At 45.0% G+C, this 25,341-nt stretch overlaps 1 protein-coding gene across 1 annotated transcript in view; it reads left to right on the top strand.

Annotated features, from left to right (window-relative positions):
- The first annotated feature begins 5,850 nt into the window (after window positions 1–5,850).
- Window positions 5,851–25,341, top strand: part of EVI5L (ecotropic viral integration site 5 like) — a 1,294,704-nt gene continuing 1,275,213 nt past the window's right edge. The window contains exon 1 of the mRNA XM_086928161.1: window positions 5,851–6,001. The gene's annotated coding sequence lies outside the window, so the exon portion shown is untranslated. The remainder of the gene's footprint in view (window positions 6,002–25,341) is intronic.

Below are 25,341 nucleotides of genomic sequence, written 5' to 3'. Positions count from 1 at the left end.
AAAGTGGCTACAACTACAACTACACATATATGGGTCCACAATATATAACAATAGTCTCACGGTTTTGGGGTGTCTGGGGGCAAGATAAACCAAAATCCGTGGCCCAGCCTCGGTCTGCCACAGACGGCTCCGCCCTTGTCCCGGGCTTCACCCGGCGCGCGCCCGCGTGTGTCCCGCGGGACGAGGGACCGATGGTGCCTTTATGCGCCTCCTGGCGCTAGTCTCTGACGTCACTGCTGCTGGTCACGGGGTGGGAGGGACCCGGTGGAGCCAAGCCCGGCCGGTGGAGCAGGCGGAGCAAAGCCCGGCCCTCTGTTGCTGGAGTTGCGGATCGGCGGAGCCAAGCCCGGCCCACGGTAGCAGCTGGAAAACTGGTAGGACTCCCCCTGGTCTCCGCACCGACGGTGCCTTTATGCGCCTCCTGGCACTAGTCTCTGACGTCACTGCTGCTGGTCACGGGGTGGGAGGGACCCGGCGGAGCCAAGCCCGGCCGATGGAGCAGGCGGAGCAAAGCCCGGCCCTCTGTTGCTGGAGCTGCGGATCAGCGGAGCCAAGCCCGGCCCACTGTAGCAGCTGGAAAACTGGTAGGACTCCCCCCCTGGACTCCGCACCGACGGTGCCTTTATGTGCCTCCTGGTGCTAGTCTCTAACGTCACTGCTGCTGGTCACGGGGTGGGAGGGACCCGGCGGAGCCAAGCCCGGCTGGTGGAGCAGGCGGAGCAAAGCCCGGCCCTCTGTTGCTGGAGCTGCGGATCGGCGGAGCCAAGCCCGGCCCACAGTAGCAGCTGGAAAACTGGTAGGACTCCCCCCTGGACTCCGCACCGACGGTGCCTTTATGCGCCTCCTGGCGCTAGTCTCTGACGTCACTGCTGCTGGTCACGGGGTGGGAGGGACCCGGCGGAGCCAAGCCCGGCCTGTGGAGCAGGCGGAGCAAAGCCCGGCCCTCTGTTGCTGGAGCTGCGGATCGGTGGAGCCAAGCCCGGCCAACGGTAGCAGCTGGAAAACTGGTAGGACTCCCCCCTGGACTCCGCACCGACGGTGCCTTTATGCGCCTCTTGGAGCTAGTCTCTGATGTCACTGCTGCTGGTCACGGGGTGGGAGGGACCCGGCGGAGCCAAGCCCGGCCGGTGGAGCAGGCGGAGCAAAGCCAGGCCCTCTGTTGCTGGAGCTGCGGATCGGCGGAGCCAAGCCCGGCCCACGGTAGCAGCTGGAAAACTGGTAGGACTCCCCCCTGGACTCCACACCGACAGTGCCTTTATGCGCCTCCTGGCGCTAGTCTCTGACGTCACTGCTGCTGGTCACGGGGTGGGAGGGACCCGGTGGAGCCAAGCCCGGCCGGTGGAGCAGGCGGAGCAAAGCCCGGCCCTCTGTTGCTGGAGCTGCGGATCGCCGGTGCCAAGCCCAGCCCACGGTAGCCGGAAGGTGCAGAGGGGCCCAGCTCATGCTAGGGCACCCTCTCACATAAAATCAAGCACTCTGCCTCCAGGCTTGTTAAGGCCTGCCATAGGAGTGACTCATAGGTTACTATGTGTCTATATATAGATATACTATATCTAAGTAAGGGATGATTACACCACCTTACCCAAGAATAGTGGTCAGCCTGTGGTGTCAGTTTACATGGCCAGTCAGGGGTGGCATAATACATGCTGCAGCCCCTCGTAGGCCTGGGATGCACTTATACCCTGGGGACCTATGGTACACTATACAGGGGCTCACAAAGGTGACCCAATACCCGATCAGGTATGTACCTAAAGTACATGGTATCAATTTAGAGAAAGAACAGCTGGGATGTGGGTCTGATTAGCAGGCCCACAGCCACACTAAAGTCAACAAACCAGAGAATCACAGCAAAAAGTGGGGGTGACCATACGAAGCAGACCCTACTCTCCTACAGTACACATGACCCCTGGGCGTGACACAGGGTGAAATTCAGACATTAGGAAAAAATTGGACCTTGGAGATTAGGTGTAGCTTGTGCTTGGCAAATAACCAGATAGGAAATGATGAACAGTACTGAGCTCTGACTTAATGCAATCAAGGAAGAACTAAGAACCCGCTGCCTCATTGTGATGCAACATCGATATATGTTGGGCTTGATGACCGCAATGGAGGGAGAGGTGTGTGCCAAGATCAGTGTGTCCTGTTGCCCGTTCATCCAAGGCAACGGCATGAACAATGGGACTCTTGCCCTCCAAGCACTGCATCGTTCACAAATCGACATGTGTAAGGAGGGAGATGCCCCTCTGAGCAGGACTGGTACATCAGTTGGTTCTCCTGGCTCCCTCGGTGGGTGACAAGAGTGCACTTCAGTGCTGCTTATTCTGGTTTTTGTACTGTTCCTGTGTGGTTTCCTACAAGTGGGGGATTCCTGCTTTAAAAACCCAGTCCTCAAATTGGGTAGCATACAAGTAACTAGGGAAGCAGTACTAGTAAAACTGAAAAACGACAAGCGCCTAACAAAGGGACTGTCATTAAGTATGTGGTAAATGATGTAGTTGAAAATTCAACTAGAGGGGGGAATGGTAATATTGATGTCTATGTATGCAATGACACGATGTAAGCAGTGGTGCCTGCCATGTACCGAGGGTGCTGGGGCAGGTGGCACAAAATTTAAAAAAAGAAAAAACAATAGACTTACCTTCCATGTTCAGTGCATCGTCCTCCTCTCTCAAGTGTTTTCTTGACGCTGGATGCAGGAAACTGCACTACCCAATCCTGGCACTGCTCTTACATGATGAGGGCAGCACCAGGATTGGATAGAGAAGGCTCTCTCAGCGCTCCTAAGAGCACAGGAGGCCTGTGCTATCTCCAACTCGCCTGTTTAAGACAGCTAGGTTAGAAAACTTTAAAATGCACTTCTGGCTGGCCGTCTCGAGATGGCCAGCCAAAGGGACAGGCGCATTTTAAAGCGCAGTGCACAGATCCCTGATGCTGCCACTCAGCAGCACTGGTCCCGCTCCGACACTTACTTCGGGACGGGTTGTTGAAAAATAAAAAGGTAATAAATATTCTTTTCTACCATTTTATTTTTTTGGTCTCTGGCTTGTGGGGCGAAACACCTCAGTTCAAATGGAGGAGCTAACCCTGCGTGTATGTACAAAAACGAAACTGAATCACTGTCATCAAAATCTCCAGATAGGACCTCTCCATCAACCTTGAAATACATGTCCATTCAGTAACTTAAAGATGCTGTTCAAAATGGGGTTATTCATGCAATTAAGTCATAGCAGTGGGAAACTAAGCTAGTTTTCCACTGCTGTAGCTTAACAGTGCTCAGTCCTCGAGGTAAATCATACCTCTTCGAGTCCATCTTTATTTCTATGTGCAGGCATCAAACCCATACACAACATAGAATCGTAGATGGATAACTATGAATAAAAGGGATGGCTTTCACCCGCAAGGATGAAGGAATGTCCTGCTCCCATTGTGTATTTCATGTGACACAGAACCCTGAGGTGGAACACATTAAGTTATTCGTCTATAATTCTATATATTACTCTCATCAGCAGCAATTCTTTATCCTGGGGATAATGAAACATATTAGCTTGTTTTTTTTCCCCATGACTTAGCATCACTCTGATTAATCTTATTTTTTGTGGGGTGGAGGGAGGGGGGGGGGGAGAATTCACTAGAAAGTTGTTTGTTTTTTAAATCAAAATCTGAGAAAGAAGTAAGAGAGTTGTAATCTGTTGGCATTATTGTGTTTCAATTCTGCCTTAGTATAAAGAACTGACCACAATTTAAGATTACATCAAGCACATAGGTTATCTACAAGGAGTGAGTAATTCTGTTGGCATGACTTGCAGCACCTTGACAGGCCTTCCTCTTAGTTAACGATAAGGCAAGCCCCAAGTCACTATCTGAAGCTTAAGGGAAGATCCTCAACCACCTCCACTTTCATCTCGATATTGTTGGTACAAACCAGTTACCACCCAGAACTTTCACAAGGCTGATGACGATTTTCTGCTGATCTGGCTCACCCAAAAAAGTCTGCACAGCTAGTGGAGTAATTTTTTTAATTGAGTCTGTCTCACGGTTCTTTACTCTCATAGATTAGTTTGTAAAACTAGAATGTGCATGCCACGCCCTATTTCAGAAGCCTAACACGCCAACAGCTGTCCTCAACCTACAGTAAGACATGACTTGATTTTATAGGCTAGTCGTGCAAGGCTCTTGGCTGATCTACAGAGATCAGTTGTATCCAAGGGGAATATTCAGGGGATGGGCATTAGGATAAAAAATGCCCGATATCTGACCCCGCCTATCAGACTGAAAGTCACCCCTCGTTGTCATTTCCTACTGTGACAGAAATTCGCAATCCGGAAATTCATCAATCAGGGCAGACTGAGATTAATGACTCTTGGACTGCCTTTTACTCCTTCTGCCATGCGCCCATCGTGGCAGACTGCTGTTTGCAATCCTGATATTCAGCCCTCTAGACATACCTGCATACACCCCTTCTGGCAGACGGGATTTACTGTTGCTGACATGCTTATACTTACTCATCCTGACAGGCTAATATGTATCCTTCAAACACCCATTTTGGCCACCATCCACTCCGATTCACCCATCTTCACATAATGTCGTTTAGGTTCACTTCATTCCCATATGCTGACAGGATCAAAGTCACCCATCCTGACAGAAAAGGCTGACATTCACCACTTTCTGGACGTTCAGTCAACCCGACACTCACTCGTCCTAAATTTTTCAAAACTGACCCATCCTGACTAACTGAAATTCATCCAACATTAGACTGACAGTCACCATCTTGATAGGCATGACATTCACCCCTCCTTAAAGACGTTAGCCATTCCCTTCTCTTGACTGAATTGCATTTGCCCATTCTTAGCCATTCTCGTAGGCTTATATTCACTCCTACTCAGAGAACAAGAACATCGTGATCAGTAGTGCAAGCTTCATTTCCATACATACAAAACATAGGCTTCAGCAGTGCAAGCAGGAATGGGGCCGCAGGCCCCGTACCAACAGGAGGAGGCAATGTCGAAGGAGACAAATCGACGGTTAGGGGCAAGGCTGAATAACCAAACGGTGACTGGTGACAGGGCGCAGCCCGCGAGCTGTCGAAGCGGGCGACGGGAATTGGCAGAACACGAGAACGAATGGGGCACAGAACTGGAGGGTGGCAAAGCTCCCTCCAGGTACAGAACTGTACAGAATGGGGTGCTGAAGGGTACAAGCGGGGTTTATGGGTCGAAAAGGTGAAGCAGCAGCTCTGGGCATAACGTATAAGCCCAGGTAGAGCGTTGAGGTTACAAATGGGCACACGGATACAGTAAAGGTCAAGGCGTAAAGGGGACAGAAACGTGATTCATGCAAAGGCAGGGTACGGGTTAGAACATACCTTAGAGCGAAAGCTCGGTACAGCATGGTGTATGTAAGGGCAGAACAAAGGATGCACGGTGATGGGTGCACACGGGTTGTGCAGGTAATTAACAGGGCAGAAGAGGACACCAAAGAGAGGGCAAGGCAGGTCACAGGATGAAGAGGAATCAGGACGGGGCAACACTGAGCAAGATCGTGGGGGCACGTGAGAAGACAGAGTGCGAAAGACAAGGCACTGGGCCGAGAGCACATCGCAACCAGGATGGCTCGTCAGAGATGGCAGGGTTTCGGGACACCAAAGCACCGAGGAGAAGGCACCAAGGCCTCCAGATGACGCCGAAACGTAAAAAAAATTCTCAAGCCGTCAAGCGTCAACCGCCACGCCTCGAGCCGGGCAAGCGCTGCCAGCAACCTCTCAGTTGGCTGCCAAGTCCGCTTGTCGGAAGCTGTGAGGCGGGGTTTCTGTGCTGAGGTGCGTTGGCATTGGCTGTGGTGCGCGGTGAGGTCACTGGGGGGTGGGGCTTGCTTCTGTCAGTGAGGGACGTTTGGTCGGCGGCTGACGCTGGATGGAGGCTCTGGGTTTCAGACAACACTATGCCCTGGAGACCTTCTGGGGGTGCGGTGGCCGAGCTATGGAGGCGGGGTACCGGTCACTAAGGTAGGGGAGCTCCCCGATATCTCTGCGCGCGGGGCAGGTGCCCCTGGGCATGTATACAAGGAGGGGGAGGGGTCACATCGGAGGAGGTACTGTTGGTATGCCGGTGAGAAATTGAGCGAGGTACCTGGGAGGAATATCAGAGAGGGACATGTAACAGAGGCACTGAGGAGCGTACTGGAGGCATATCAAGGCGGGCCATTCAACGGCAGTATTGTTGCCCTGCAATAGGGGTACTGGTGGGTTCACCTGCGAAGGACCTGTTAGGACGTTATTGTGTCTGATAGGTGCCAAGAGGTTTACCAGAGTGGGGCATACCAGGGAGATGGTATTGGTATGAGAGAGGCATACTGAGTGAGATGCTGGAGGTTTGTTAGAGAGGGACATGCCAGGGAGATGCTGGTACAGAAAAGAGAGGTGCTGGAGGTGAGGTCATAACGCGGGAAGGTACGGTTGTATGGCAGAGATGCACTGAGGGATGGTACCCAGGTGGTACTGCTTGCATGACAGATATATACTGAACAAGGTACAAAGTACACAGAGTGTAACAAAGATGGGAACGTCACACTTGTATGGAGGTAAGTTCTGGGACAGAACATGAAGGTACTGAGGGGCACACATGGGATTTACAGGATAACATTTCCAATGGATAGTGTTATACCAGGGAGGGACTGAGGGACATGCCAGAGAGGTGTTGAGGTGCATACCTATGGATGCACTGGAGGAACTCCAGCCAGGTACTGCAGTGACCTATCTTGGAGTTTCTGAATATCCTAACACATAGGTAATTGAGGTATACTAGAGAGGTACTGATGTAATGCAGGATTGAAATTACGGAGCGTACACATGACCAAGAGGAATGTGATGTTTATGTTTCATGCTTTCAAATAAACTGCGGCCACTGTGATGTTTATGTTTCATGCTTTCAAATAAACTTCGGCTGTGGTACTGGGGCATTCTAAAAGGTTCTGAGGGGACTACCAGAGTTACATTGAAGATTTACTGGAGAGATACACCGGGTCATCCCAAAGAGGTACTGGGGGTATAATGGAGAGATAGTGTTGGTAAACCAGGGAGGGATTAGCACATACACTTCCAATAATAGGAATGCACTCTTCAATGTTCCATTTCAGATAAATGTCTCCTTCCAATAAGATTTCACAGATGGCCATTGCCAATTTTGATGAAGTCATATTACGTCTTTATTAATGTTCAACAGTCACAAAAGAACAGCATCTTCGCTCGCTTTCTAGGAACCTTTTCAGGTTCCATGGTTATTGTCAGAAGTAAGTGTTGATGTTGTAATCATAGAGGTACTTGGGAGATATAAAGATGAGTCTGGAGGCATACCAGGATAGTTAGGATAGTGTTACTATTATACTAAATGTGCAGCTGGGAGGACATCGTTGTTTGGGTGTGTTGTGTTTAGTGTCATTACATGATATAACTTGGTAAATGGAGGTCGTAATGTGGCTGAAGTTGAGCGGGATCATTCCATGCATCTACTGTGGCAAGGATGTACAGGACTGGGACAGCCATACCAGTACTGTACCGAGGATGTACACTGCAGAAGCATCACCATCCCACCATACTCGGTCCTTGACTAACTGCTATATAAAGCACACCCCGTGTACTGTAGATTGTACGTATTGTTTGATTGTGTCTGCACCTTTCTGATAATGTACTGAGTATGTATAGTCCTGGAGCATCCACACCATTCTCTACTGTATGCAAGAAGAACAGTATTGGATCAACCACAACTCTGCTGTACTCATGCCGAAAGTACTGGAACAGTATCACCTTCCTTCTTCCTTTGTATTGTTTCTAAGATGTCACTGCTGTACCCAGAATGTGCAGCGAGGGAGCCTCTGCACACTGTTGAACACTGCCTAAAATAGACAGTATCTGGAAATCCACACCTCTCTGTACTTTACCCAGAATATTCTGGGCCTTGACACCCATAACTCTCTGAACTATATTCTGTACGTACAGTACTTGTTCGTGGGATGTTCAATGCAGTGCATCCACACTCTTCTGAAGTGTACACTAGAGACACAGAGCAGGGGCATTCCCATCCCTTCTGTAGATTATCCAGAATATATAGTGTATGAACATCAACACCTCTCAGTACCATACGCCATATGTACAATACCTGTGCCTCCACATGCCTCTTTACTGTACCCTGGTCGATTATACAACATGGTGTGCCTGTCAGTGGCTGAAAGTCATACACGACAATCACAATAGATGAGAAGGGTAGAAAACGTTCTCAGACCGTGGTAGTGGGCTATGGGTAGTTCAACAAATGGGGAAGCAATGGTAGTGCCTGCATTTCTCTTGTATCAACTGGATTAGATTTGTTCTCCTCACTTAATACAAGAGATTAGCCTTTTTCTGAATGCTCTCTTTTTAGGTTTGGTTATAGATCAGTGTTTCCCAATCTGTGGGTTGCAACCCATTGGTAGGTCGTGAGACAATTTTTTTGTGGGTAGCGGAAGTTCAAGTAATAAATAAAAATGCCTTTAAATTCTGTTTTTATCTTGTAACATTTGCTGTGATTCAAAGACAGAGGTCAGGTGTCAGGCTATGTCTTGTGACCAATTGCTGCATTTAATGGTCTGCCTTGTCAGCGCAGCTTTCGCCAGACAACTATGTGAGTATCACCAGGAGATGGCCTTTGGCTACGTCTACATGTTGGGACTCAGGCGAGGGCATGTTTCGATTGTGTGCTTCCACAAAAAACTGCTTGCTCTCCACACATCTGAGATCATTTTGTTTATTTATCCAGCTGCCTAAGTTTGAACTTTTAGGGGCACATACATGCCCTTGCAGTATTATTAAAGTGTCTTAGTTAAGTAGATCATTTATGGCGTTTCCCTCTGGTAGCAGCACAGATGGGAGCAGGACAGCCATAAACATACATGGATTTTTAGCTCTGGCTTTACCGTGCATTTATAAGCTTGACCTATTGGCATTGCCAATGCTTGTTTAACATAGGAGTTGGTATTTACAAACTTCTCACTTTGCAGTCAGAAAGAAAAGTGAATGTATGTGATAATCTTACTGGGGTACAGCTGTTTGAAAGGAAAGGCTGTAGGATGTCATTTTTTTTAACACAACAAAATGTAAATACCTGCATATGAACTATACACATTCAGCAGTTAGTTAAGCAAAAATGAAGCCCAGTTTTTTGCAATTCTGAAGTGTGATAGAAACAAAGATTTTAATAAGATCAAAGCAAATCCAGACACTTTACATGGTGGTGCACAAATTATAAATATTCACTGAAACCCGATTTCCACCCATTATCGTGTGTGCAATATAGTTTTATCAGTACAACTTTGTCTGTGCAAATTTAGTGGCCATTTCGATGTAAAATGTGCTGTCTGTAAATGACAGTGTGCTACCATACGATGCTTTAATTACATTAAAACATCGCATGCCTCATGTCCATTAAAACTAGGTGAGCCACAAATGTTTATCGCTCTGAAAAGTGGGGTGTGGTTCTAAAAAGTTTGGGTACCACTGCCATAGATGGTTTAAGTAGTTTGGAAAATCTATCTAAATACATTCTTAAAACACAACTACATTAAGAAATACAGAGAGAGTGAACTTGGTGTCAGCCATTGGGGTTCTTATGTTTATTTATTTTTGACATTACCTGGAGAATTTGCTCATCAAGCCAATGACATTTTGCTTCAGTTATATTGTCAGCAAAATGTAATTCAATTTCTTTTCGTGATGAAGCAACTAATAGTCCTTATGTTATCCAACAAGTGTGACATGACATATGGCATGTAATTACTTTGCTGGCATAGCCTTTTAATTTCTGAGTTGTTACTTTTTTTTAGGAAATGTATGGTGTTTGGATTCCTTAGCCTTTGCTGGCATGATCACTTGATGTTGAATTTACAGTTTTTTAATGTCAGAAAGTAATAAAATGAACTTGTATAAGCTTTCTTAAAGATGCAATGAAAGTATTGACATTTTCTCAAAATTAGGTTCACCACTTAGTGTGCAAACACATCTTCTGACTCCTTTACATAGCATTTTTCCTCGAGTGTACAGCTTAACTCTACTAATTCAGCCTGTTCATCAAAGTGCCCTATTCCCAGTTTCCTTGGTGCTATAGCCCAACATGATGCTTTATTAATGGGATTTTTCTTAGGACTACTAGTGGCAACACATACAAACCCAACCGATTACTAGCAAACCCTTTCCCTAACAAAAAGCAAGACCTTTTGGCTGGTCAATGTTTTTTTGTCAAGTAAGAGAAATGGGTGAAGCCCTAGATTATTTGGTCACCTAGTGAGGCTGTGATTGGAGTGCTGGTCTCCTGGTTCCACAGCTACAAAGTTAGCTATTGCACCTCATTCCCTTCACACAAATGGGTTGTTGAAGATGATTATGGTTGCTATGAGCTCTTCTAGAAGATGTCTTTGTCATTTGCTCTTGTTTCTCTACTAGGTATTTTTTTGTTTTACCAGTTGACTCCATGTTGCTATGACGCCACTTATCCAGTTTGTGTATAACAGTGAGCAGATCAGTGCTTTCTGCGCTTTGGAGTCTTGTCAGCTCAGTTGATCAATGGTATAAACACTTGAAAACAATGATTTGTTAATTCACAGAGGCAAATAGTTATGTCTCAGTGACATGAAGCCATCTGACTCATCTGATCACATATGGTAAGCACGGTTGTAGAATGCCCCACAACACCCCACAGCTAGTTTTATTTAGCCCTTTTGTTGTGCCCGTCGTCCAACAGCCGTCCCGAGCACTACCTCCGTAGTGCTACACACGTCCGTTGGCTGATGCGGCCCGCCCACTCAATGGAACGCCCGCACCGCAGCGGAATTGCCGCCACGGTTAAGGCGTTAGGTGAACTTTGGACCTTACCAAGATAACATATTCAGAGTTACCCAGTGCTTGAAATGTAAAAATATAAGAGAAGGTACTCTGTACCAGAGTACCTGTTTGGTTCTAAGAAGTGCCGGTACTCTCCAATTAAAAGTTTTACGTCACTCTAGAGAAGTCCCGGTACTCTCCCTCTAAAAATAAAAAAGTGCTGGTACTCCGAACCGGACGGTACCAGCCCATTTTAAGCACTGGAGTTACCTCAGACACATAATTCAAGGTGAGCAGTGCACATAGAGGTGCTCCCAGAAAGCACTTTCTAGAATTGGTAAATACTTCTGGTCGCACACATCAAACCAAATGAAACATTACAACCATTAGCAAAACATATTCACCAGAACATCATATTTACTGTACCAACAGTACGGGTCATCTGGCCAAGGTAGTAAGAAAACAGACCTCTGTGATGGAATAATCTGGAACAGGACATGAAGGTATCTAAAACCTTGCAGTCCTGCAATGCCATATCAATGGCAATAAAGCCCTGTACACATTCCTATAAAATAAAATCTTTTGATCAGCACTTGCCTGTCCCTTTTGCATCACATTCCGTAGAAGGATATGGGTTAAAGTCCCCTCACAGTCGGTGCCTTTCAATCTACAATAACCAACTGCATCTTTGCTTGGACTGCAAGGCATCATATACGTCCTTGTGTGAGAATGCTACAGTGTTCTCTGCTGGTTTCTGTGTTCTAATGCTCTTCTTCTGGGACAAGCACCCAACCCCTATGTGACTTTCTTCCTTCTTCAATTACCACGACCTTGGCTTGCTGGATAGCTGTTGTGGGGTCTGCTGCAACCTCTAGTTAAGACCTCTGGCTCTCTGGAATCTGGCATAACTGGTGCTGCCGCGTATCTGTGACTTTCTGCCACCTTGACCACTTTCTTCACTGCAGTGCTGGAAAGATTATACATTGCATGCACTTATTATTCAGAGTACATGTTTTCTGCTGAGAAGTAGTGGTGGTAGGCTCCCATTAAAATCAGTTTCCTTTCAAATTAAACATGTGCAGGCATGGATATAAGTGGAAATAAGGGCATGGCCGCTAAAAGAGGCGTGGCCTCTCTATCATAACTAGGAACCTTTTCCCAGAGGCTGACCTAGATAATTAAGGATGTGCCTTAAAAGCCAATGCTTCCCATAGTGTATCACTCGACAAGCATTTTGATGCCTCTTTGTGAGATTTCTGTTAATTCATCCAAGCATGTAACATAGTAGTAGCTAATGGACATGTCAATAAAACAAGGGAAACTTTTAGTTTTGTCCTGCTTGTTATAAGTATCAGATAAATGACTAACAAACAGCAGTGATTTTATTGTGAATAGTTATAATTGAAAATGTTTCAATTTTGAGAATATGAGACTGTTTACCAATATTATTGTTTACTAAGATTACTAAGGCCAGTGGAAGTGGTCGTGGGTTGTTGTGGACGGGTACTTATACTTCGTCTGCCCAAAACCTTAGAATATATAATGTTTCCTTGCAGACTGTCAGGAGCCTTTGTTTGATATAAACCTGAATGCCAGACGTTTTGTTCTGCTGGTGCCATGAGCTGCAGTGGACTGACTGAAGCCCATAATTACGGCGGCGGCCCTGTGCTCGTCCCAATCAATGGCAAGCCTGTCTATGTCGCCTGAAACCTGCAGACTGGCCTTGCAAATGTGGCATGGACTTCTTGCTCGTCGTTTTTTTTGTGTCTGCTGTAGGTCTGCCCCGATTCTCCGAGGTCACGCAGCGAGTGAGGGATGATGCCTCTGCACCTTGATCTGCCAAGAAAATTAGCTCTCGGTACCATAGACGGCCGGGCCCGTTTCAATTTATAAAAAAAAAAAAAAGAAAGAGAAAACAGATCCGCAGAGCTTCAATGTGAGCAGCCCCGCAATCAAGGTTGGCTTTATAGCTGTTGGCACCTGGTGCGACAATCATTTTTGGCGACTCTTTCCCCCGCTCCTGGTATACCCCTACGACTACCTGGCAAATGCGCTACTCATCTCTCCATAGGATCTCTCTCACAAAGATTTCATTTGTTTTGAGGCACTGGTAAAGGCAGGTTTTACTAATAAGAAGCTATATTTAACCACACAAACACCTTTTAGCAACATTAGGAATAGACAATGAAAGACTGGGGGTGGGCTTATACTGTCCTTACCTATTTTATGCAGTTTGCATACAGCTCTTTGACAATTCTTAAGTCACTATTGTATATTAGGGTTGTATCTTATGAACTGCTGTAACAAAAAGATCTCTGTGAGAAGAGCAGTAACCCAAGTAGGTATCCACATAAAATACAGATCTGTGACCTATGCAACTGGCGTCCGAACTCGGTTCCTACTAGTTGGCCGAGCATTTGGCCTTCCAGAGGGGTTGTCTTGGGCGGAGATGGGGGTGGTTTCCCATAGACACGTCCTAACCTGTTGACTTGAAGTACGTTCTACCTGGTTTACCCTGAAACATACCCACTGTATTATGTCACAGTGATCGTAGGTACCTAATTTTGCTTGAGTGTTTAAACTGCTATCCCCTTCCTGTACAGTGAGACGTCCAATCCACGCTATATGCTTTGGTCCGGTTGCTGCATACGACCGCAGCTTTAGGCTTCTTTACACTCCAATTGAGACACTCTACGACACGCCCGGGAGGGGAGGTGGGATGTAGGGGGGGTTGAGTTAGGGAGGAACAGTTGGGGAATGTTACATGTGGGTGGGGGGGGTGTAGGGGTGTGTGAATGGGGATCTTGATCCTGTTTCCACACTTGGCTTCCTCTGTAGATGTTGCCGGAAAATGTATGTCGCAAAGGGACTATTCTGAAGATGGCCGTAATGTTTGTCACTTTAACTGCCTTGAGGAATGCCACTGCACATGGTACTTATTCACTTGCTGGAATGATGTATTTTGTGCTTTCATATCAATAAAAATTGTTTAAAAAAAATAAAATACAGATCTGTGATCTGCATTCATAAATTCTTTGCAGAAGGCAAATTGACCCCTCTGTACTACTTTATGTCAAAACTACCCCTGGATGAAACTGATCTCGCTCTCTCTAGCAGGAACATTAATCACAAGATTTATCTTGATATTTTTATTGCTGCCTGAAAACTGAAGCACAAGGAGCTTTGCTGCAGGTGTTTTTAAATCGTAAGTTATTGCTAAACACAGCGCCCCCTCCCTGAGGTCAGTGTCCCCACCAGGTCAGTGACAGTGTGGCTGCACCAGTGGCACTACCCTAAAGCCATCCCTGCCCACCAGGGTCGGATTGGGATTGTAATTTGGTCTGGGCAGTCCCAAAAAAAGTGCCTCCCATTTGCGGATCATGCCCTTTCATGAAACATTATTTGGTTAGTCTCATTGGACTTGTTTATAGTGAAATGTTTGGTGACTTAAGCATTTTAAAGCCTATAGAATCAGTGCGATTGGTGAAAATGAGAAGCACAGCATTTTGGCTAGGTGGGTGAGGTGAAATAAAATGTCCCAATGTTCTCAATACCTGATCTGGCTAGGGTTGCGACCTGGCCTTTTTCTAAACAACATCACCTGTATTTTAATATCCTGGCCGGTGCGAAAATAAAGAAAATCACAGAAAGTCTATATTTGTTTTCTTCTAATCAGTATGTATTTTACACAGTCGATGTAAGGTGAAAGTACTCGGAGATTAAGTGATTTGCCCAGAATCACAGGCTGTTGAGCCAACGCTGGGATTAGAACCTGGTTTGTCACTTATAAAGTCAGTCAGCAGGTTTGGCTGTAATGCCACCTACCTTCTAGTTTAATAGCAGCTTAATAAAGGTTGCATCACAGCGAGGCCTATGCATTTACACACAAGCATTCTCCAGAAATGCTTCTCTTACTTCATTACCTCCCCGGCCCTCAATAGGTTCAGGGGGATGGCCTTTTAGTGAAGAAGTCAAGGAAAAGGGCACATCTACTGCTGCTCCAGTGGGGGCTCAGCTTTACATGTCCTATAGCCAGAAAACCCCACCCCGCCAGCGAGGTTCCTGCATACTCCCACTCTCTATTGCCTGATTGTGATGGCCTGGCAGGGGATGGGTGAGGGGCAAGACACTCCTTCTGAGCCAAGCGGGCCCCATGGGGGGCTGAGGTCAGAATGGGCCAACAAATGGAGCAACACCTGGCCCTGAATAAGGCCGATTGTCACACTTACCACCCTTGCCTGTCGACTGTAGCCCGAAGTGCGATGGCCTGGCAGGGAAGGGTAGGAATGAAGCAGATTATTCTCTTGAAAACCCGTGCCACGTGTCACCCTTAGGCACTAGTCCTTCAGCCAATTCTGGTCTGCCCGCCTTCCCAATCCCACCCTGCCGAGGGGCCTTCTGACTGGAGGCCCTTCTGAAAATATGTTCTTTCTTTTAGAGCGCAAAGTTCAGCTGTGTCCGTTTCACCTAAGTCCTTATTACCGCCTTAGTTTCTTTGTGGAGTATTGATATGCCTTCCTTACTATAACTCTAGAGCCACCCTCCAAAGTAACGTCCTTAACGTTCAAAATCCTCTTGATTCTAGTCTTTATGGTTTCCTCACCAGATTTCTCAGAGCTCCCAGAAGGTGGATGGTGGCTGCAGGCATTCACCCTGACTCCATATGAACCGGAACTAGAGTGTCACAGTCCTTGAATTCCCTGAGCTTCATGTTATCCTCTTCAGTGCTGTCACTGAGGCCCCCAGGTAGCCAGTCCTTATCTTGTTATCCTGTACTGCCCCCTCTGTTTACGTTGCTGCCTGTGAAATGAAACCATTTTCGTGTTTAAAGTGATTGCCTTTTAATATCTGATGTAGCTCACTGCAGTTCTCTTAGGTCTGACAGGATTAGATTCCCTTGGAGACTTTAAACCATCATCCTCAATAGTTGTGTCCATCATCTACCTATCACTTCCCCCCTACTCGGAGGGCATTGTGGAAGATCAAAAGTCAAATGGATCTTTTTTGATTGTATTTTTGTTTCTTTTGGAGGCATGGCAAGTGCAGTGCCACAGGTCTCTCTGAGTGCAGGTCTCTACGGTTTTGACTAGGCCTCCAGGATCAGCTGTCATGCAGTGACATTCATTCACTTTCCCCTGGAACACCCCTAACTCTTAGGCTCTCTCTCACTTCTCCGGTCTTTCGCCACAGCGCTCTTCATCCACTGGGAGGTCCTGGTGTGCGGTTTCGGTACACTGCTGCTCTTAATTCTTGGTGTTGGTCACTTTTACATCCGTAGGGTCACGATAGAGGTCCTCTGCTATACCCACTTTGGATAGCATTCTCACTGATAGGGCCCAGGAGTACTGCTGCTGCAATCTTGATTTTGCCATATTCAGACTTTGTACTACTCACGTTTTTAGCTGAGAGGGGGAAGAAAACCTCACGAGGTGGAATCCTCTAGCAGACCTCGGGGAGAGCATTCCCTGACTGCTCTTTGACCTAAATCGGCTTCAGGCCTGGAGAATAGGAGTCTGGCCAAAGTACTCAACCACCATAATGTGCTCCAGCACTTGTCCATCTTGCTCCCCACTATATATATATTAAAGTACAGTTGGTGAAATATGGGATATGAAATCTGGTATGAAGGGTGAGGCACAAGTATATATTACTGATGTGAGTCCACCTCTCTCATTCCCAAGGACCTTTTCAGCGGTATCTTATTGGTAAATCTTTGCACCTCACTTCTTACTTTGGTTCATTGTATATCTGTCCATACCATTTATTTCATTTTCAAAAAATGAATTAAATATATACTTTTATTCAGAGAAAATGTTCCTATTTTCACAAAAAAAGTAATTCAATTATATACTTAAAGATTTGTTAAAGAAACATATGTGTGAAAGGGACTTAAATTGTAAATGAAAATTCCACTGGAAAATAATATATGCTGGAAGCTTAAAATGATCAAAAATACAAAGAACTCACTTTTAATTGCTGTTTTATCCTGTGGATGTGGATTGCTGTGGATGTTTTGATTACAATCCGGTGGGAAATAGGACATACCACAGATCTAGGCTGCCTTTTGGACGCAAAACTCTGGGGGCATCATCGTTGAACGGAAGTGTTTTTAAATCGGACTGAAGAAGCTCCTCTTTTTACAGTGTAAAGTGTCCTCTCTGCCTCCCTGCAAACGCACGACTGTGGCATTGTCAGTCCTGTCTGCTGCTGAAAGGCTTGTACTCCTTGGTACGCCTTCCTTACTCCGTGAATGGCGTCGTTTGACATGCTGTGTATCGTTAGAAAGATCGTCTGTCCTGCAAGGGTGCCTCGGAGCTTTAAGGATGTGGTATTTTGTTGTGGTAGGTGCATAGCCCCTTCAGTGTGTAGTAAGTGGAGAAATAAAAGGATACTCCGTTTGTTGTCAGTTAATCTGTTACGTGAGGTGTACCCAACAGCATAGTCTGAGTTAACTGAGGGTACCTCTCCTCTCTACTTTGAGAGAATTTCTTTAGCGTAGCAGAGGAACATGTATGCAGCTAAGCTTGCAATAGATAATGCTTGCGGGAGCTAATGTTAATGGGCATAGTTGTATTAATAGAGTAATGTCTGGTGGTTACAACTAATATGGAAACAACATTTATGTGTCAAACTCATTGACGCTACATTGGTCTTTTCCACGCTAATGCACGTGGACATGCAGGTGAGAATGGCATTGGGAAAGGATTCCCCGTTGTATCATATGGTGTGGGAGACAGCAAATAATGCTCTGTTGAGAATACGGTGTTGAAAAAAAGGTCATTTAGGCATTTGATAAGGAGACATTGAAGAGGAACTGGATTGCCCTTACAAACAACTTCAGATGCAAAACAAATGCCTCCTCCTCCACTGAGAAAAACGTTTATAGAGAAATTATTTTCTCATCATGTCCAACTAATCCATTTTTTAGGTTTACGAAAATGCCTATAACCTTGTGGTATATATTGAAAGCACAGAGGTGTTCTAATATTTGTCTTACACAATAGTACTAAGTCACAAATTCTTGGACCGTCAAACCTTTTTGGAATGGGTTTCTGGATGTCTCATCTCATCCTCACAACTCCAGTTTTTGTTATATAATCTCATACGCAAATTCTTAATATCTGCTTTTGATTTTTAATTTACCCTAGTTTTCACATTTCGGGCCTAATTGCGATGTCAAGCGGACTTAATGTCGGTCGCATTCCTTAATTTCCCTATGGGAGCATGCATTACGGCTGTAAACCGGCCGTAATACATGCTTCCATAGGGAAATGTGAAGTGCTGTTCACCCCTGCACCCCGTAGTAGGCACCTTAAGGATCAACAGGGGGGCACATGGTGCCCCCTTGGCCCTCAACCAGAGGCTGTACACACAAGGGGGCCGGCTGGGGGCCCCCCAACTCTTTCCGACGTGGTTTAAATGTTGGACTTTCCATGATGGAAACTGTGCATTGTTATCCGAAGGGCAGAAAGGCCGCTCTTTGGAATTACGAGCCGGTTCTGACTGGCCGACTGGCACCTTGAGCGCTTCGGAAGCTAGCTGGAATGACCAAACGGTTTAGTTTCCGACCACCAGCATTGTTATGGGGTGGTCAGAAAATAAGCCAAGCGCCAATTACGATGCAACCGGAAGGCTCCACCCAGACGCTTGGTAATCAACCCCTTAATGTATTATTGTAATAGTGGTGTATGACCTTTTACCCCATCTACTTTATTGAGGTATGTGCAGATTTATTTGCACTACTTTCTTTGTCTTAACTTAAACAAATGTGGTCAGTCAAAAAAATAGAACGGAGTGCGTAGACTGCCTCAAGGTTAAAATTATGTAGAGCTAATCGGAGTGGGGTGTTTCTAAAGTGTTGGCGATTGCTTCTGTAGTGGATGGGGAAACAATAGCTTCAGGTTGAGTCAACAGAGGAACTCCTTGAGAGCAGCATGCATGTTGTAATGCAGGTTGGAGGGATTGAACAATATTTTGCTTACCCTATGCGAGTGTAAACAATGGCTCAGGAAGGCGCTAATCCCTGTAAACTATGTTGGGCATAACCGCTGGCACAACAACCTTTGTGGATATCAAAAGCCCCAGGATACTAACTTGTGCCCACCTTTTAAGCCTAATCGTATTTTGACGTTATTGTGCACATGCTGATATGCGTTACTTACAGATGTCTGAGGCTTGTTTTGTACAACAGACGCTTGTGGCATCCTTTTACCATTCCTTTGAGTTCTCTTTATGCTAAGCAAATGACTTGCTTGTTTATGATCTTGAGCTGTAACTTTAAACTGTGTTTTACAGTAGCTTCTAGTTCTGGTTGAGCATTTGGAAATATTGGCATTTAAAAATAAACTAAAACTTTATTATTCTAGTTCTATCCCGTGGGCACACCTACTCCCTATTCTCTTTTTATGATGTCCTCTGGGGGACCTGGGTTTTGACTCTTGCAGCTGTCATCATGCTGTATTGTGCACCTGGCTAGTAAATACAGCTCTAAAACGGAGTTGTAATCTGTATATTATTTTAAAGAGAAGGTTGAAGTCCCAGCACCTAGACATTTCCGCATTGTTGGCAAAAGAAAGAGTATGGAGAAACCTGCTCTCTTTGATCTAGTTTTTCAGAATCTGTCTTGAAGGTGTCCTACTGGCTTCATCACAGTAAGAGATCGAAGGCATTGGGCATGAGTGCCTGGTTTCTGCAACCCTGTGGCACTTTGGTATTACAGTAGTGGGCTACCGACACATGTGCAGCCATAGCTTAATATAGATTCCGCTGGTGCTAAACGTGCATCAGTCTCTTTGGGGCATTCCTTTATTTGCATAGAACACACATGTGGGTGCAGTGCGCGCCCAAGAGCGGCCCTTGGAAGGAGTGAAAGTGGGCCCCAGGTGGATGCAGTCACTCATTTCACCCACCTGCAGGAGGTAGTCTTCCTCCCCCATTGAAATGCAGACTGGGTTGCATCCTGCACAGTGTAAGGCAAACAAACTACTTCAAACAGTTGGTCTTCTATCCACTTATGTGCTGTTCCCAGTGCAAATGCAGGTTGGCACCTTCACTGTGAACAGCAAATTTGCTGTGAAATAAGGCTTTGTCCCACTCTGCGCCGTCTCAGACACTTCTCTCTCTGGGTCTTGCTTTCTGCGGCAAAAAGAAAAACCATGCATACCACCAACTCAGACAACTTTAATCAGGGTTGGCTCCAGTCCTACTTGTTCCTTCTTTCAGCAAATCTTTAACCAGGTCTTACTCCTTTTGAGTTAATTCGGCTAAAATACAAAACTCACTGCCAAAAAGAATAGGAGCAATCTGCATCCATCTAGATTTCTGGAGGGTTCTAAAATATTATGTGTTCCCACAATGATGACTTACCTATGCTGAGTTCTACCTACCTGTGATTTTACTGATGGGTTTTGGTCATCAGTCCAGCAGTCTGGACTGAATAATTGAACTTTAGCAGAGATTTTGAATAATTCCTCACTTAGCTCTAGAGAATTTAGAATTCAAACCTTGAGACAACGCTTAAACTTCAGTATCGGCCCCCATGTCTCCTGCTGTACATACTCTAGCTCAGAGTCTGATTCATAAGAATAGGGAAGAAAGGTTTCGAGTACGAGGACTTGCTTTCAATATAACTGGATTATCATATCATATAATAATCCAGTTATATTGAAAGCAAGTGCCAGGGTATGAAGTTTAAGCCGTATTGTGACATTATCAGACACATAATAAGACACTAGGGAACACAATTCTTTGATTAGATTGGTTACCAATTTTCATCACTATGTAGTAAAATGTACAATGTATTTCGAAGGAGGAGGCATTTACTTCAAAATGACAGGCTGTTTCAGCAATTTCTTACAAAAAAATCCCGTTATGGCCCTTCACAAAGGAATAACATTGAGGAATATGGTTAGACCCAATAACCCTACTCTAGGTGGTCAAAGAACTTGGCTTGCTAGACTGACATAGGATCATATAAATGTGGACACTGCAATATGTTTAAGTTGGCGTTGGATTGGTACTATGGAGTTTAATTTTAACAGTTCAGTAGTTAGTACTATTCGTATGCATATTGATTACAGTACCCGTCATCTAATTTATGTGATCATATGCAAATATGAAAAATTATACATATATTGGAAGGACGATCAGACCTATGTGAGAAAGAATCTCAGAACATTTTCATGTACTTAAAAAACTGGATTCTATAAATCTTATACCAATGCATGTCAAAGACTGTAGAACACAGAGTACACATTGGATTTTCAAATTTCATGTTATTGATGTCGAACCTAGTGATGCTAGAGGAGGTAATAGGGAATTGTGAATGAGTCCACATGAAGCAAAATGATTATGAGATTACATGCAGTAGAAGACTGTCTAAATATTGATCATGAAATGCAATACTTTCTATGTACATGGAGATTAGAACCATACATTTTTGATACCTAGATGGGTCCCCGGGTAGGATTTAGGGAGACTATTTGTTGGTTATGATGGGAATACTTTTTCTTCTAAAATGAAGCAGGGGCGTAACACAGGCCCACGCAGTGCGGGGGGCCCATAGCTCCAAGGGGCCCCCTCGGCACTGAACTCTGGCTGGTAGAGCTCCTGATTGAGCCTGGAGGGGGCCCCCCTAAGTACCGTGCAGGGAGGCCCCCTCACTTTTCGTTACACCAGTGACATGAAGCAAGAACTATGATGGTCCGTTATGCCGAAATACTACTTGATAGTCATTACAACTGTACATTAAGGAATATGTGACTTGGAATTGTTATCATAAGAGAATCTTTGCACTTGTGAGTAAGGAATATAATGTGATGTAATATCTCCGATGGTTGCTGTCTTCTTCTTCTGTTTGCACTTTAATTTATTCCTAAATGTCCCTACTGCTTTTAGATGGGTAAAGTGACATATGATCTTGTATTGCCACTAACTGGATTTCTTTGAACATTTTCTTCCTATACTAATACATGTTAGGTAGATCATTTTAGTTATGAGTTAATGTAGCTTGGTTAAATTTAATTTGAAGAATTGGATTTATGACTTTGAGGATCGGGAGTATTGAATATTACTGTTTGATTCAAGAGATTAGAATGTCCAGCACATTTGAACAGTGAGATGGCTATGAGATTGCTAATCAATGCCGTTGTGACAGGGGGATAGGATATTGTCCCAATGGTCCTTACTGATGAATCTTAGCATTATACTATATGCTGTTTATAAAATAACAGTTTGGTATGTATGAATAAGGTGGTGATATGTATATTGATTTTATTTATGCTAAGTGTAATTATTTCAAGATACAACCCTTTTAGATGATAACAGTCCGTTTTTACGATACACAGCAATAGCTGGACCTTCATCTTTGAACAGTTTAAGATGGTGCTGACTATTTGTAGGTTTATATGATAAATCAGGTATGTTTTTAGCAAACACACCGCACAATCGTGTGAGGTAGTTCTGTAGTGTTTTTGTGATGTATATACTTAGACGATATGCAGTAATAGATGGCCATTTACTCATGGGCACATCAAGATGACATTGATTACACGTACGGTTTTTAGGATTGTTTTTCATAATAATTGTTTGATAATATGCGTAAGTAGCTTGCCCCGTTTTTCATGGATATTCCAAGATGGTGTTGACTACCTATACCCTGGGTGCTTTGTATATTGTGGGCTTAAGTAGGCACATCAAGATGGCGCTCATTGGAAATACCGGTATGGACATGGGATTGAGTACTCTCCTGTACTTGGTTAGTTTCGGATATTGTTGACGTATATAGTTGCAGAACCAATTTCAGTTTGGTTGTAAGGACAAGGGAATGCACATGTGGTGGGATTTGTTTGAATATATCGCTTTAATTATAGTGCTGTCCTTATTTGTTATGTGATTATTTTGTTTACAAGGATGGCTAGTCATTTCATCATTATTTTGCTTTGTAGATATATGAATCTTCTAGTACTTCCATTGACATTGAGAATATGTCTGGTGAGCCAATATATTAGGTGAGACTGATGGATATGATGGTACTTTTTAATAAAGATAATACTATGGTTCATGAGATAGTTGAATTGGATTTCATACTGTTTCAGTATACAGTTGCTGAACACTATCATAACTGTGGATTGCTTCTCAAAATGTTTGTATTATTATTTGAGTTGGGTAGTATTGCTCTGCAATAGTGGTGATCATAGGGTCTCTGTCCTCATTTGCACATAGACCATATAAACATTGCATGTTAAGCTCCAGCTTGGTCTTGTGCGGTTATTACAGGGATGTATGTTTTTTCCTTTTCTCTTTTAAGGTTTATATTATTTTGCTATCTAACCACTACTCTTGAGTGTCGATACTATAGGTTACTTATATTACTTTCCTCTTTTATGTGCACTCTCATGCCCTATTTGGATTGATTTGTGGTATCTAACTTAAAATAATCTAAATTTCCTGAAACAGTTGGTGCGTGATGGGGGAACATATGCTAGTGTGGCTTTTGCTACTGATGTACAGCCTTTCATTTTGTGGAAGCCCTGAGGAAGTCATTGGTTGATGTAGCTATATGACAAAACGCGTGCTGGCTACAAAACTGAAATAATTGGTGATGTGTGAGAATACGAAAAAAAATATTAAAATAACACATTGGAACAATTTGAACTCTGAAATTTATTTCCACAGAGCTCAAGAGTAACATTCAATATTGACCCTTCAAGCTGGCTTGTTCTTCAGCGGGTCTGACAATTCAGTTAACATTTCAGACCATTCAGCTGAGTTCTCTTATAAGCTTGCCATCTTTTCTTGTTGCCTCATTATGTTGCTCATCTTCCAGATCCCATTCCAGTAGATCGTTTTTTCTTTACACTTCATGGTTATGTGCAGTGATGCTGCAGCACTGTGTTTAGAGCATGTCTCCACATCTCACTCAAGACTTTCCAGCAAGGCCATTATTTAACAAGCACACAGTTTGAATTTGAATTTTTGAATTTTGAAAAATTTATAAAGCGCACGTTCACTGTGCAGTTTCTTGGTGCTAGAGGGTTCTTAAGCTGAGGCGGACACTGGGGGCTATGGGCTGAAAGCTTGTTGGAGCAAAAAAGTCTTGAGAGATTTGCAAAACTCCAGATAGGAGGGGGAGAGTCTGACCTGGGGTGGGAGAGAGTTCCAGAAGGTAGGTGCAAGAACCGAGAGTTTCTGGCCTCCCGATCTTTTTTTCTTGAATCGGGGGATAACTAATAAAGATTTAGAAGAGGAGCGTAGTGCTCTAGAGGGACAATAATTAGCGATGGTGGAGTTGATGAAAGCAGGGGCAGTGCCCGCCCGAGCTTGAAACGTGAGACAGCCAAGTTTGAAAAGGGCGCGTTGTTTGATGGGGAGCCAGTGGAGGGCAATAAGAAGGGGTGAGGAGTGATGATGTTTGGGTAGGCCATGTACCAGGCGAGCAGCATAGTTCTGCACCAGCTGGAGGCGTTGGAGTGCATAGGCGGGGGCACCGTTATAAATTATGTTCCCGTAATCGATCTTGGATAAGACCATGGCCAACACTATGAGTTTCAGTGCGGAGGGAGAAAAGAACCGGGATACTTTCCTGATGATGCGGAGAGTGTAAAAACAAGAAGAAACAACAGAACTGATGTGAGAATGAAGTGTCAAATCCTGATTAAGAATATTACCAAGGGTTTTGACTGAAAAGGAGGGGATGGGAGGTGAGCCAAGGGAAGGGGCCCAGAAAGGAGACCAAGGGTTGCCACTGCCTCCAGTCAAAATCAGTTCTGTCTTATTCGGGTTGAGTTTGAGATGGTTTGCATTCATCCAATCCCGGATGAACAGCATGACAGACTGGAGGCTGACGGCACCAGATAAGGGGAAAGAAAAATAAAAAATGAGTTGGAGGTCATCAGCATAATTGTAGACTGTGACCTCCAGTTGTTGCAGTGCAAAAATAAGAGGGAAAATGTAAAGATTGAATAAGAGAGGGGAGAGGGAGGATCCCTGGGGGACGCCACAATTCACCCTGCGGGGCGGGCAGAGAATTCAGCAAGGTGGACTGCCTGAGTGCGATCGGCCAGGAAGGAGCCTATCCAGGTCAGAACCTGTTCCCCCATGCCCGCCGCCTCGACACGGGACAAAAGGGTGGAATGGTCCACCGTGTCAAATGCGGCGGACAGATCTAGGAGGACCAGGGCTTGATGGGTGTTGGTGTCAAGTCCCTCCCTGAGTTGGTCCATGACCGAAATGACCACTTTCTCGGTGGAGTGGCGGGGACGAAAGCCCGCCTGACAGGGTGCAAGATAATTACTGTCCTCTATAAAAGAGCTCAGCACCTGAGTGACGTGGGACTCAGCTACCTTTCCCAGATAAGGGAGAAGGGATATGGGGCGATAGCTTGCCGGAGAGGATGGGTCGGCGCCCGTTTTTTTTAGTATTGGAAGAATTATGGCAGTTTTAAAGGAAGCAGGGACAGAACCAAGCATAAGGGAATTATTCAGGAGAGTAAGGGCGGG

This window comes from Lissotriton vulgaris, chromosome 1_1, assembly GCF_964263255.1.
Source record: "Lissotriton vulgaris chromosome 1_1, aLisVul1.2, whole genome shotgun sequence".
Lineage (NCBI taxonomy): Eukaryota > Metazoa > Chordata > Amphibia > Caudata > Salamandridae > Lissotriton > Lissotriton vulgaris.
The sequence above is the reverse complement of the archived record's forward strand: the minus strand, read 5'-3'. Positions and strand labels throughout refer to the sequence as shown.